The 13,901-nt window shown below is 37.4% G+C and overlaps 1 protein-coding gene across 4 annotated transcripts in view; it reads right to left on the reverse strand.

Moving 5' to 3' along the window:
* The window catches only part of TMEM181 (transmembrane protein 181), a 98,012-nt gene that overhangs the window by 39,721 nt on the left and 44,390 nt on the right, over nucleotides 1–13,901 (reverse strand). The window lies entirely within an intron of this gene.

Raw genomic sequence — 13,901 nt, forward strand, 5'->3', positions numbered from 1 at the left:
GATTTTAACATTTGCATGGGTGAGACCTTGTCAGGGGAGCCTTCAAGAAGGCATTTTGATCTACTGAATCAAATGCTTTTTTTAAAAAAAAATCATAAACACTCTAAGATCTTATATTATCCACACTTTTCAGTCGCTGGACTTTTAAGATGTTTTCTGCTATAGAATATCATTTGCAAATACCTTTCTGTTTCTTTTTCACACCTTCATCAAAAATGTACCCAATAAATATCCACATTATTTTCATAAAATTTTGCAGGAATAGAAAAGTAGGCATATAGATTGATAATTGTCAATATTTCCTCAATAAACTGTCGTCTTTCAGCTTCCATGAGACTCAATCCTTCAATGCTTTCAAAAGAGTGTCATCCTGAGCTAGGTCCTTTTCTGCCTATACCTGGTTTTATTCAGCTGCCTTTGACATCTTTGTTTTCTTTGGTGTCATTTCTACATCTTCATGCAGTAGATGTGAGACTTTGAAGTGGAGTCCAAATGTGGTGGCTTCACTGTCTTTGATAGAGAAAGGAATCTGTTATGAAATTCCTTAGAGATTACTTACATTTTTCATCTATTTGCCTTCCTTTTTCATTTTTAAATGTGTTTGGGATGACTTACAGTAGTTTAACTGGTTATCTCACCAAGCTTTGGTTTTACCTCCATTGCTCCTCACTATATAATGAAGCCAATTTAAAGTGCTATTTAAATATCAGCTATTATTTATTTTCACCACCACCATCGTCATTAGTTAAATAAACTCTCATGGCTTCACCTCTTTTACATGCTCTAAGTTCTAGCCAAACCAGCCAACTTGTTATTTCTTTATATAATATTTCATCTCTTGTGTCTGTGCCTTGACATAACCTGTCACCCAATTCTGAAATTATTCCTTTCTTGCCTTCACTTCACAGAATCTCTAACTTCCTAGAAGGCTTAAGCTCAAGAGATATCTCCTACAAAAGGTCTATTCTGATCCCTTTAAGTTGCGAGCACACATCTCCTCCCAAAATTATGCTTGCTTAGCTGTGTGTCTGTTGTTCCCCTCCAACAGAATGTAGGCTCCAAGAGGGCAACAATTGCTTTGTTTTGTTTTTGTATCCCCAGTACCCAGCATGGTACCTGACATACAGCAGATGCTTCATAAATGCATATTCAAGTAAGGAACTCCTGGGAACCTAACACTTATGAATATTACCTTTTCTATAGTAAGGTGTGTTCTGTGTGATGGAAAGGGAGCACCCTCAATATTTTTCTTCATTCTAATCACAGCTATTGAGGAAAAATGGCCTCTAGTTAGTAAACAGGGAGATGGAAACAGTGGTTCAAGTAACACTTTTTTTTTCAAGTGGCACTTCTTATTCCCAGAAGAATCCCACTCGTGTGTGTGTGTGTGTGTGTGTGTGTGTGTGTGTGTGTGTGTGTCTGTCTGTCTGTCTTTGAAAGCCACAGAAACATATTACCGGAGAGACTTCAAAAGATTATCTGGGCCAGTCCTTACTCTCACCAGAATCTCAGAGTAAGAAGGAGCTTTCGGGGGCAGTTAGGTGGCACAGTGGATAGAGCACCGGCCTTGGATTCAGGAGGATCTGATTTCAAATCTGGCCTCAGATACATAACACTTACTAGTCACTTAACCCCACTGCCTAACCCCCCCCTCAAAAAAAAACGAGCCTTCAAAGTCCAATTCTTACCTGAAGCATAAATTCCCTATAAAATATCCCTGCTAAGTGATCATCTAGTCTCTGTCTATAACCCACTAACAGAAAACTCATCTAGTTGTAAGACTGCCATCCCATCGTTAGACAGCAAAGTATTTGGAAGGCAGCAAGGTGTAGTGGTTAATGCACTGAACTTGGTCTCAGCAAGACCTGGTTTCAAATCCTGTGTCAAATGAGCTAGCTCTGTGACTCTGGGCAAGCCACTTAAATTCTCTATGCCTCAGTTTCTTCTTATGGAAACCAAGGGAGGCAGAATCAATGTCTTTTAAGGTTTCTTCCAGTTTTAAATCTATTCTTCCTTAGAAGTAAGTTCTTCCTTATATTCAGCCAAAATCTGCCTCCCTATAAGTGTGTCCCAGTGACCCTATACTACCTCCTAGAGTCAAACAAACCTAATCTCTCTCTTCAATATGGCAGTACAGGTTTTCTAATTAAAGAGTCAGTCCTTCAACCAATTCTCATGAGAATTTCAAAATGTCTTGCCTTCCTGGCTGCTTGCTTTTGTTTGAGATTCTTCTTCCCCCCTATTCTGTTTCTATAAAGCCCTCAGCAATACTCCCCCATTATCTAGGCAATCCATGTATATTCTTAACAGTGTAACTCAAGCACTTAGTATATGTGGGCGCATTCATGGGAATGTGGGCAAGCCACTTCGCCTTTCTCTGAGCCTCAGTATTTTCATCTGTAAAACAGGAAAAGTTTAGAGGGTAGGGGAGAGGGAAAGTAAAAACCTATGAGTTGAGTGGTGCAAGGGTTATTATCTCCATTATACAGATCAAGAAACTGATGGTCAGAGAAGTTAAGTGATTTTTCCATGGTTAGTGAGTGTTAAATTCAAGACTCAGAATTCCCAAACTAGCAGCCTTTTCACTATACTTACTGAATACTCTATGACAGTGATTTCAAACTGTTATGTGCATAAAAACTCCCTTGTATTTCCAAAAAAGCCTTAAAATTACTGAGTAGAAACTAGGGCACAAAGCTTGGGATCTGGGAGGAGGATAGCATAGATGACATTGCCATCCTATGACTGGAAGTTTTTATCGCCTAGTTGGGTTCCTCACCATATCTGTGGTAAGTAGAGGAATGTTTTTAGTAAGAGACTAAACCACAACCTATTATAAGTACTTATTATACTACAAAAAGAAAGGGGTGGCAGGGACAGTGAGAAGGGAAGTGACTGAAAGAGGAAGAGGGGAGTATAGAGGTTCTTAACTTTTTTCTCTCATGGAACCCTTTGGCAGTCTGGTGAAGCTTATGGATGCCTCAGAATGTTAAATGAATAAAATAAAATACACAGGATTACAAAGAAAATCAACTATATTGAAATGTAATTATAACAATCTTTTAAACAAGTTCACACCTCTGTCTCAACAGTCTTCTCACCTGCAGGGTGCCTCTTGACTGTGGCCCCCTCCTCTGACTGCTGAATTTGATCCTGGAACCTCCATGTGCCCAAGTCAGCCCTATGCCAGCTCTGTTGGCTTTCTGGACTTCTCCACCTTGCTCCTATTCACTTCAGCTCCCTTTTATGTGTTACGGTTCCCCCATTAGAATGTAAGCTCCCTGAGATCAAGTACATCTTTATCTTTGCCTGTATCTGTCATCCCAGAGTCGAACAGAGTACCTACCAAATACTAAATGCTTAATGCTTTATCTATCTTATCATCCATCTTTCTAGAGGTTCCCTCCCTAATCAGAACTTAGAGGACACTAAAAAAAAAGGAAAAACCCTGGAGAGAAAGAGGTTTTATACCAACAGCATTGGCTATATACACACGGCAAATGCTTGAAAACACAACTGTTAGGAGTAACTGACATTTAGACAGCATTTTCCATCTGTCATCTCATTTGATTCTCACAAAAGCCCAGAAAGGGAGGCAGGACAAGTATTATCCTCACTTTACAGATACAGAAACCTGAGATCAGACATTAAGTGATTTGTCCAAGGTTACATAGCAACTTGTGGCAGAGACCTTAACTCTGAGTCTAGTGCCTTTTCCATTATAGCACAGCAGCCTCCTTAAAATTAAATTGTTTGAACGGCTTTATTAATTTAACCAGGAAATGGTATTGTTAAAAATCAGCATCTTACATGTTACTCTTTCCTTAACCAAGGGCACTTTATATTCATTCAATATGATTAACAAACAAAAAAATCTATCAAATGTGAAATTACATATAGCCAAAAATGCAGTTATGTTTATTGTCTTTTATTTCATTTTGCCATTATAATAAGGCTTTTACTCTTCAGGGAAATTAAAAATTATGGATAAACCACATTAGAAATCAACAATACTTAGGAAATCTTGGAAAGCAACATAACACACTTATGAATGGGTTATAGCCAACTTATGAATGGGTTAAGTCAGTCACTCTGGATTCAACAGGAATTTTCCCATAGAAACAACATCATAAAAATTGGTTAGGTTCCCAGGCCAGGCCCAAAAAAGCCTATTTCTATTTTAAAAAGAGTGAATCTGAATTAGATTAATAATCATACTATAGAACACTTTTATTATGGATGGTGCCTTCTGAGTTCCAACTGGGAAAAAGGATTATCCCCCTGCTGCCATCACAGTGACAAGAATCTATTCCCACCCAAAAGCAGAGACACTCAAGTTATCGAAGGGGAAGTTCCCAGTGAAGCAACTATTCAAATGTTATTTATGGTCCTCATAAATGGAGTATTTCTCTGTAACAGGAAGAGATACATAAAGTTTCATTCCTGACCTCAATCTGCTTAAAACACCACTGAGGACATAAGACACACAGAATCAGAGTTGAAAGGACCTCAATGTCCATCTAGACCAACCCAATTCATGAAAAGAATCCTTACTACAACACACTGGACAGGTAGTCAGCCGACCTTTGCCTGAAGATTTCCAATGAAAAGAAATCTACTTCCCCCTAAGGCAGCTACCCTATAGCTTCCAGTATTGAGAAGCTTTTTCCTTATATCAAACCTAAATGGGCCTCTCTGCAAATTTTACACACTGCTCCTATTTCCACGCTCTGAAAATAACAGTTCTCATGCCCTGCTCTCCCCGCTCTTCCCCAAGTTAAATGTATCCAGTTTCTTCCCCTAATAATCACATGACAGGACTTGAGATCACTTGCCATTCTAGTTGCCATTCTCTGGGCACTCTCCTGCTCACCAATGTCTGTCTTAAATTATAGGGCCCAGAATTAAATATGGTAAGCTAGATGTGATCTCCCTAGGAAAGAGTCCAATGGGACCATCCCTTCATTATTCCTTGCTTCTCAAGTACCTATTCATGTTTTCAGCTGTCATAGCATATTGCTGACTTATACTGAGCTTGCAGTCCACTAAATCAGACAAACTGCTATCTAACCAAGCCTCCTTGTATTTATAAAGCCAATTTTTTCTTGTGTTTGTAAAGTCAATTTTTTAATCCAAATATGACTGCATTTTTCTCAAACAGGTCTATTATCCTATTGTTACTTCTTATGTTATTTCCTATATTACTTATCTATGCCCGTCCATCCTATTCAACTTTTATATGTATTCTCCTACAAATTCACTACAGTGTAGGGGGTTAGCCATCCCGCTTAAGGACTTGACTTTTCTTGTCACTGTGAGGATACCAGGGAAGAACTGCTTTTTTTTAAAATCATAAATGACATCTTTACTCCAGTTCTTCAAATTTCCTTATTTGTTATATGTTGCAGCCTATGCACACCCTTTCCATTGCCCTCTATGTGCTATTCATTTTTAATCTTTTGATTACCTGTTCCATGACTCACATCCATACTATACCAGAAAGCTGGGATTTTTTTTTAAAAATGAGTCTTTTGTTTCAAGAAGAAATGTAGAATCATTAAGGGAGCAATTTTATGAAGACAAGCAAATTTTCTCTCTTATACTTCCTATTTAATTCTGAGCATGCCTCCCTGTCTATTGGACTGCTGATCCTGGATATGAGGGCAGAGTTCTTAAGACAGTCCACAGAGCTGCATGTCGTTATCTGAACAACAGGCAGGCTACATCCACTTTGTTTTTCCTGGGCTGGATAGTTAGGGCAAACTCTTGAGTAATTACAGGTCTCATTCAGGAGGGTCTATGATATTTCAGGCCTTGATGCGAACAGCATATCACCCACAAAAAGGAGAATCAGGAAGACAGCATCCACAGGGGATCTCTCTTTAACTTGGACTCTGTATTGGTTCTCTGCCAAAGTAGGAGCAAACACCTTTGATAAAGATACCATTCTTTGCTTTATGGCTGGCCTTATGATCAGTGGTAACTGAACTAGATTCTTTCTACTGTTTTATCTTTCGAGGAATCTTACATAATTTGACATATGCAACACTCATCCCCTTTCCATGTGTCCTTGTACTAGCAGTTCCCAATGCCTGGAATACACATCTTTTGGAATCCCTGGTTTTCTTCAAGATTCAGCTCAAGCATGACCTTCTACATAAAACCTTCCCCCTCTGGTGTACTTTCTCTCCAAACTATTCTATATTCATTTTGCATGTGTATTTACCTTTTGGAATGTCATATTCCATGCTCTCCACTCCTAAAATATGGTAGCTGCTAAATCTCTTGGTTCCCAAGTACATGAACTTTTTCTTCTGGCTGCAGTGGTATTTTCTTTGACCTAGAAGCTCTGGATTTTGACTGTGACATTCCTGGGAGTTCCGAGTTGGAGGTTTCTATCAGTGACTGGTAGATTCTTTCTATCTTCACTTTGCCCTTGTGATTGGGACAGTTTTCTTTCATGATTTATTTAAAAAGATGAGGTCTAGAGTCTTTTGGGGGCAGCTAGGTGGCACAGTGGATAGAGCGTCAGCCCTAGAGTCAGGAAGGACCTGAATTCAAACCTGGCTTCAGATATTACTAAGTGTGTGACCCTGGGAAAGTCACTGAACCCTATTTGCCTCAGTTTCCTCATCTGTAAAATAAGCTGGAGAAAGAAATGCCAAACCACTTCAGTATCTTTGCCAAGAACTCCAAATGGGGTCACAGAGAGTCAGACACAACTGCAATGACTCGACAGCAGCCAAAAGGGTCTTTTCTGAGTGGCTTTCAGGTGGTCTGATGGTTCTTAAATTCTTTCTCCTCGACTGTTTTTCCCGGTCAGTTGTTTTTGGTGTGAGATATCTTATATTTTCTTTTTTTTCCCTAGATTTTTGACACTGTTTTGCAGCAAACTCTGAAAAAATTCTTGCTGACTAAATATTCGAAGTGGATGACAGACACCATTGTGGAAGAATCCAATATTTTGCCACTACTAAATAACATGTTCTCTTATCATCAACAAACAATAAGCAAAAGGGGTATTATGCTCTCTGCATCTTTCAGTAAATGTGTAATGATAAAGGTGTGGTCTATTTTGGAATAGTTCTTGCAACTGTCTGCTGCCTATTCCCTACTAATGCCTTTATCAATGATATCCTGAACATATATGTAGATAATTCTTATAAAATATCATGTAGATGGAAGAATAGGCAAACATAAACTAGCAGTTGTCAATATTCTGTCAGCTGCCTTTCTGGGACATTAATAAGGTCTGAGATTCCCCCATCCCTGCCAAGTTTTTGGTATCTTCCCCTCTTTTGTATACCTTATAAAAAGATCCCCTCAGCATTCTCATAATTCTGTTGTCTCTAGCATGGAATTCTTCTATGGAGATCTGGTGTAATCTGGCTGTTTTCCCCATCTTTCTTGTTCTCAGTAAGAAGTTTCCATCTTAGTTTTTATCACTCCTATAAGCATACCTGGGACTGTGATACGGGGACCAAGTACGGTAATTATACTGTCCTTGATGGTGGGGGAAAAATAAAAAGCTTAAATTTCATCTCATAAGATTTGGTCTAGTGGTGTAGCCTCTTCATCTTTTTGGATGTTGACTGTGATCCAGTGTGTTAGCTTATAAAATGAATGCGCAGAAAAGACAATAACTGCTATAGTTCACAGAAAAAAATAACCATGATGGTGAGACATTTAGAGAACAACATAGAAACCAGGCTGGGTTTCTTCTTTTTTCCTCTTAAATGATTTATCAATAAATTTAAATACTAAGAAAACCAATTAGACATATTTTTATTAATGTTTGAATATATGTTCCAATAAGTTGACTAGACAGTCTTTGCATAGCTTCCTCCTTCACAACCTTTAAACAGCAAGAAATGTACCAAATACACTAAAAGATAAAGAAAAAAAGAGTGGAAAAGGGAAAAAAAATCCTCTAAGGAAACCCTACAAAGTTAAATAGGATTTGGGGCAGGGGGGGGGGGAGCAGCTAGATGGTGCAGTGGAGAGAGTACCAGCCCTGGAGTCAGGAGGACCTGCGTTCAAAGTTTGGAGTTAGTGAGTTAGACACATAACACTCACTAGCTCTGTGACTCTGGGCAAGTCACTTAACCCCAAGTGCCTCACACACACACAAGAAATTTGTCATAAACAGGATTTTGGAAATGCAAACATAAAGGAACACCACCCCACTTCAAAAAACAAATAAAAAAATGTAATATACATCCATAGAACATGCAAAGACCAAGTGATGAATCACTATTTACATATTACAAGGAGACAGCAAGACTTCCTTAGAAGTCCTACCAGCCTAGGGATAATTGACGGAACAAACAGAGAAGTAGGAGCTCTGATGTTCAGAAAGAAATATTCTAGAGGAAGAAAGAGGTGGGAGGAGCAAAAATAAAGTGGCTTTATGTTTCTAGAAATCTGAGTTTTACAGGTGAAGGTCACTCAAACAATGAGGTGGAGGATATGGGGGAGGAAAGAAGGCTCATGACTCATACTCTTAACCTAGGCTGAGCAAAGAAAATATAAAAAAAAAAGTTAAAGTAGACTAAAGGAGGAGGGAAGAAAAGAATGTCTTCTTAAAATAAGAAGCAGACTTCCAGACTTTTTTTTTTAAAGCACAAAGAAGGGTCTGGACTGAGAGAAATGGGAGTAAGGTTTTAGAGAGGAAACAGGGAGATAGATTACATGGTTTCAAGAAAAACAAGTAACAGTACCAATTTATTTTTAATTTTGACTTACAAAAAGGTAATTTAACAGAATTTGATACAGGGGGAAAAATTCTAACCTTGAATATTAACAGATGGAATTCTCCCACAAAAAAAGCAAGTTACAGAATGGATTAGAAAACAATCCAATTATTTGCTGCATACAAGAAACACTCCTAATACACAAAGAATCATACTTAAAATGACGACCTAAAGCAAAATTTATTATCTTCATCTGAATCTAAAAATCAGAAGTAGCCATGTGATTTCAGATAAGGCTACAATATAAAGACATACTGTGTTGACAAAGAAACTACATTATATCACAACTGTCCTGGGTACTACAGATCCTACCTAGGCCTTGGGCCCTAAAGGGCTGATTAGTCCATACGGCTTTAGTAATTCAAAGCTCATACACAGCCCTTGGTCACAAAGACCAGGGACAAGGACATAAAGAGCATCATAATGGGGTATTTTTGAGATGATTAGCTCCAAGGTCCATTTTTGGTACCAGAGAATCCCACAAGCTAGCACTAATGGGATCTGAATTTGAATTGCTGTGCCTGTCAATGTCCTTGTTAAGTATTTTTATCCTTGTTGTTATTCAGTAAGAGAAGGGGGTTTTTTTGTTTGTTTTTGCTGTCTCACTGACTCAGTCTCAAAAAACCCTCTCCTTGCCCTTAGGACAGCTTGTACCTGGCCCAGAACAATAACCTATACACCCCCTTTCATCTCATGTTTCACTATCTTCTGCCATAAATCCTCCACAAGGAGTTAATCTAACATGTTAGGAGCCTCTCAAGCTATTCACTATATAGGTGTGTATGTAAATATTACTGATATTAATTCATTCATCTAAGAGGAATAAAATAATACCAATACTAAATGTACATGTAATGAATGTCATAGTTCTAATTACTTAACAGAAAAGCATATTCAACTTCAAAGGCTTAAATACTAAGACAATAATTTTCCAAAACACTAATTATAAGATAAATTAAAATCAAAACAACCATGAGCTTTCACCTCACTTTCAGAAAATTGGCAAGGTGAAAAAAAGATGGAGATGGTCAATGTCTGGGGGTTGTGAAAGGATATGACACACTAATTTGTCATTGGTGAAATTGTGTATTAGTACAAATTAGTACAAAACAATTTGGAATTATGCAAATAAAGTGGCTAAAATTCCATACTCTTTGACCCAAAGATTCCACTACTAGGTTTATACTCCAATGAGGTCAGTAGGTACATACTCCAATGAGGTCATTGATGGAAAGAAAGACTCTGCAAACACTAAAATATTTATAACAGCGCATTTTGTGTACTTTGTGTACATTTCTAGCAAAGAGCTAGAAACAAACTAGAGGCCTACTCTAGTTTGGGGAATGGCTAAACAAATCATGGTACATGAATGTAATGAAATACTACTATGCTGCTTAAGAAACAATAAAATGATGAATATGTAAAAGCTTGGAAAGACATATACAAAATGAAGCAAGCAGAACCAATAAAACAATGTTACACAATGAGTACAACAATGCAAATGGAAAGAACCAACACAGCAAAATAATCAAAAATCAATGTTGTGAAATTATAAAGAACAAGCTTGATGCCAAAGAAATCAAGACAAGTCAACAAGCATCCAGGAAGTATCTATTATGTGCCAGTCACCCTCCTGCTAAGTACTGGAGATACAAAGTAAGGCAAAAAAGAATGGCTGATCTCCAGGAAGTCACAGTATAATGGGAGAGACAACATGCAAACAACTATATATAAACAGGACACATACAGAATAAATTGGACACAATCTTGGAGGAAAGGCACTCAGATTAAGGATTGAGAAAGGCTTCTCAAAGAAGGTGGGACTTTAGCTGAGACTTAAAGGAAGCAAGGGATGAAGAGATAAGAAAGATATCTCTTCCTATTTCCTTTGCATAAGTCGAGGAGGGGAGTCCACAGCATTGCATATAATATCAGATTTTTTTCTGATGTACTGATTGGCTTTAATTTTTTTTCTTCCTCTATTTTTACAAAATATTTGTTAGATGGGAGAGCTTTCTGGAAGGAAGAGGGGGAAAAATAAAGGGAAAAATCTAGAGGATATAAAAACAAAATCTAGCAATTAAAATCTATACTTTAAAAGACAATATTTTCAGGTTACTTTGGTAATTCACCTCTTTAAAAACTGGCAACTCCAACAGAAAGATAAACAAGAAGGAAATTACAGATCTGAATAGACATGACTGACTTTTATAGATTAGTGAACAGAAATCTTAAGAATGATACATATTTTTTCAGTCTCATATGACACCTTTACAAAAATGATCATGTGCTAATCACACAAAAATAAATTCACAAAATTGTGATAGAGATTCAGAGCTTTTTTATTTTCTGCCTTATCTATGAAAATGATCATTTTATCTGCTGCTAACGATAAGTTCAGAATTTAAAAATGAGTAAATAATCAAAAGAAAGATCAGAAATTTTAAATATATCCTTTGCAAATCATAATATGATAAAATTTTAAAAATAAATAGGTACAGAAAGATGGAGTCAAATTAATGCTATCTACATAATAAGAGTAAAGAACAAATTGTAGAAATGATGAATATTTTAAAAGAAAATTATGACAATGAGAAAACATACCAAAATTTCTGGGATGAAGTCAAAGTAGTCCCTAGAGAAAAACAGATTTCTTTGAACACTTATACTGCCAGGAAAGAAAGAAGACAAATGAAATGAGCATTCATTTTTTTAAAATTAGAAAACAACAAACTGTTGATCCCAAAGTAATTACAAAAGTAGAAAACTTAAAAGCCAAAAGAAGCTAAAACAAAATTCAAAACAAGGACTAACCCTGAATTTTTGAAGGGGAAGAAACCAAACAACAAAGCTGACAAACCAAAAGCTAATCTGAATAAGAAAGAAAAACTAAATTACCAAGCTTAAAAATAAACACAGGGAATTAACAAAGAATGAAAAGGAAATAAAGTTCTCTGAATATATCAATTTCAACATATTAAACAACAGTAACTGATATCTACCTAGTGCTTTAAAGTTTAAATGTAAAGTGCTTTTATACTATTTGATTTGATGCTTACCATAACCCTATGAAATAGATATCAATGAGTAAATTAAGACTCAGAGATTAAATGACCTGCCCATTGTCATACATAGAGTAAGTATCAGCGGCAGTATTTGAACCCAGGTTTTCCTGATTCTGTTTCTTTTTTTTTTCTGTGAGGCAACTGGGGTCAAGCGATCTCCCCAGGGCCACACAGCTAGTGTCATGTGTCTGAGGTCACATTTGAACTCAGGTCCTCCTGACTCCAGGGCCAGTGCTCTATCCACTGTGCCACCTAGCTGCCTGCCCCCCAACTCTGTTTCTAAAACTTTATTCTACTATATCATTTCTTTTGTCCCCTTTAATTTTCTTTCTGCAAAGTGATCACTCTATATACTTATGAATGTATTTTTTCATTTATACATTTGTAGTCAATGTACATCTTGTTTTTCTGATTGCTTTCTTCATTTCACGTTGTTTCACATGTGTTTTTATATTCCTCATTCTGCTTTCTCCCTGGGTTTTGATGATACTGCTCTGCTGTGGTTTCCTTTCTACCTCTCTGACCAATTTATCTTAGCTTCATCTTTGCCTGCTTCTTTCCTAGGCATAGACATAACTCAGAACTTTGCTTTAAGTCCTCTTCTTTTCTTTCCCTATAGTCTTAGTAATCTTATCGGCATCCATGAGTTTAATTATCATCTCTATGCAAATAATTCCAAAATCTACATATCTAGACCTCATCTCTCTTCAGATATCCACTTCTATCTCAAACTCAACATAATTAAAACAGAATTCATTTTCTTTTCTCCCAAATCTCTAACTCTTCTAAAGTACTTAATTGGTACTAATGACACCACCATCCTTCTAATCACCCCAATTTGCAACCTCAGAGTGACCTTGAATTCTTTACTCTCTCATTCCTTAAATAAAATAAGCTGCCAAGTCTCATGGATTCTGCCTTCTCAGTATCGGCACCCCATCCTCTACACATAGATTGTAACCACCCTCATTCAGGCCCTCATCATCTGTCCCCTGGACTGTTGTGACAAACCTCCTATTTGGACTCCCTGCTTTCAGTCTCTTCCTTCTCTAATTTATCCTCCTTAAAGCTGCTAAACTGATTCTACTAAAGGACAGGAAGCACAGGTTGAATTCTGGCACTCCTTGGGGCTTCAGTAGTTGTCCACTGCCACCAGGATAAAATTCAAACTCCTCTGCTGTACACAGAAACTCCTCACAATATTCCTCACCTCCTTTCCAGGATGATTTAAATATTACTCCATCTCACACACATTATGCTTGTCAAACTGGCCTACATAACGTACACTGCATCTACAATTTTCTCCCACTTCACCACTATCCCTTAAAATTTCAAGATCCATTGAAGGTTCAGCTCAGGTATCACCTTCTTCAAGAGGGCTTTCCTGATTCTCCCAGTTGTTAATCCTCTCCCACCCTGCTCCACACTCAGTCTCTCTTTAGGTTGTAATATATTCTCTATTTTCTCACCTCTGAACATACTGTATTCATCCTCCCTCCTCCTGCCTCCTAAGCAGAATTATAAGCTCTCTGAGGTCAAGAACAGTCCTGATTTTATAATTGTATCCCTAACACTTAACAGAATGTCTGATATACAGCAGAAGCCTAAAAAATGCTTGTCAACTGATCAACTCAACAGTTCTTAATATTTATAGCATTTCATTACGTTGATAGGTTACAATGTATTTAGCTGTTCCCCTGGACATGTAGACAATTCACTTCTTTCCAGTTCTTTGCAATAACAAATTGTTGTTATTTGTCCTTCATTTTTGAAGAGGACTAATGACATCAGGAAGGTGATATCTTAACTCACAAGTAATTGGATTTAAGTGAGGCAGGGCTGTGCAAAGTCACCAGCCTCACTCTCTCCTCCAGAGCCACCTGGTCCAGTGGCAAGACACAGTTCAGGACAAACAAAGATGAACCCAGACAAAGCAGAAGACTTTGGCCTTTTTAAGCTAAGGTCTTTCCCAGGTCTGAACTTGTCTGAGACAATACCATTTAGTGATTAAGGCTAGCTGTGCAGTAACAAATAATGATGTTATAAAGATATTTGGCCAGACCGAATTTTTTTTTTAGTATTC

This window comes from Phascolarctos cinereus, unplaced genomic scaffold (genome assembly GCF_003287225.1).
Source record: "Phascolarctos cinereus isolate Bilbo 61053 unplaced genomic scaffold, phaCin_HiC Scaffold_5;HRSCAF=322, whole genome shotgun sequence".
In the NCBI taxonomy this organism is placed as follows: Eukaryota; Metazoa; Chordata; class Mammalia; order Diprotodontia; family Phascolarctidae; genus Phascolarctos; species Phascolarctos cinereus.